Below are 1,634 nucleotides of genomic sequence, written 5' to 3'. Positions count from 1 at the left end.
GCGATGACGGCGAGGTCCGGCGACGGAGACGAGGTGGCGGGACGCGGTCGTCGGGAGCTGAGAGGGGGATTGAGCGCCCCCGATCCAGTTCGGGTCGTGGGGAGGGAGCGAGTTGTGGGTGGGGGGGAATCGTGGGGGTGTGGGTGTAGTAGTTTGGTCACGGGGGGAGGGGTTAGGTGTAAGCTGGGGGTGGGCCGGCCTGGTGGCCTCTTGGCCAGTTGGGCCGGTTGGCCATCTGGGGCAAGGCCCAGCAGGGAGGGGGAACGTTTCCTTTTCTTATTGTTTGCCTTTTCTTTTCTTTTTCTTTTTCAGTAGCTTTTGCATTTTCTTTTCGCCACAATTGACTTTGCAAAAATATGCCACTGGCCAAAACAATTTTAACCAATTATTGGGCATTGCCAGAAAAAGTTTGAGGCCATCAGGAGTTGTCCAAGCATTTTAGAAGATGATAAGGACATCTTAAATACTGCTGCACCAGATAATAAATTCCCAGGGGCAATATGGGAATTCCAAAAATGTTGGCCTCAAAATAACAAATGTCTAGGGATTATTGCCATAGGATGAACTATTTTATTTGCATGAAAGAAGAAGCAATTATTTGACATGCAATTTGAATTTGAATTTGAAGTAGATTGTGGACAAGTGGCATTTTGGCATGATGGTCATGATGACATGACCTTCATTAGGGGGGTATTATTGTAGTGTAATGCTGGGGATGTTACACGCCTCGTGAGGCTCGGCCCCTCGCGAGGGTCTTGAGTTGTAGTTGCTGAAGATGGGCCATATCAGACCGTTGATGGAGCCACGCCACGGGCCGTAGGCAGGCAAGCCTGGGTACCCCCGTTCCCAGGATGCCGACAGTAGCCCCCGGGCCCAAGGCGCACTCGATCTTGGCTTCGAGGCAAAGCCAAAGGACAAGTGCGGAGCGCCGCGGGCCCCAACCGCCTGCGGCTTTGGTCGACACGTGGCGATTGATGGGACATGGGCGCCTCCGCTTCCCCATGTTGCCTCGGCAACCATCCGACTTGACAAGACGCCGCTGCATGCAGGAGAAAATCATCATTACGTGCGATCGTGGAGGCTGGCAGTTGGCCTCCTTCTAGCTATAAATTAGGGGAGGGGCACAGCCCCCTTGCTCATCTCTACTTCCTCGCCGAGTGCTCCTTCTTCTTCCTCTTCGCCTCGCCGTCTTGCCGCTACCACCATGGCACCGATTAGGAGGTTCTCCGCCATGGAGAAAGGGAAGGCCCCCTGCGAAGAGGTGGGGCCACTCCCACCGAAGAAGAGGTTGGGTCGCTCCAGCGATGTCGGCTGAGGCTGGAGGTGACGCGACCTTGGTATGAGCGGCCGCCGCCTGGCTACCCGCTCCTTGTGTACGCGCAAGCGCAAGGCTTAGGAAAAGGTGGGAGCGCCCCGCACCGCCTACGCCACAACTGCGGTTGCCATGCCATGGTTGCACGAGCCACCGGCACACGAACCCATGCCGAGGGCTCCTCGCATGATTTCGTGATATGGGCAATGATGCCACCACGCACGTGGATCAAGATTTGCCTAAGCACTACGAGAATATGACCGGAGGCGTAAACTATGGAGGGGGGCGCCGCACACGGCTAATAATTCTTGGTGTGTCTTCT

This window comes from Triticum dicoccoides, chromosome 7A (assembly GCF_002162155.2).
Source record: "Triticum dicoccoides isolate Atlit2015 ecotype Zavitan chromosome 7A, WEW_v2.0, whole genome shotgun sequence".
NCBI lineage: Eukaryota > Viridiplantae > Streptophyta > Magnoliopsida > Poales > Poaceae > Triticum > Triticum dicoccoides.
The sequence above is the reverse complement of the archived record's forward strand: the minus strand, read 5'-3'. Positions refer to the sequence as shown.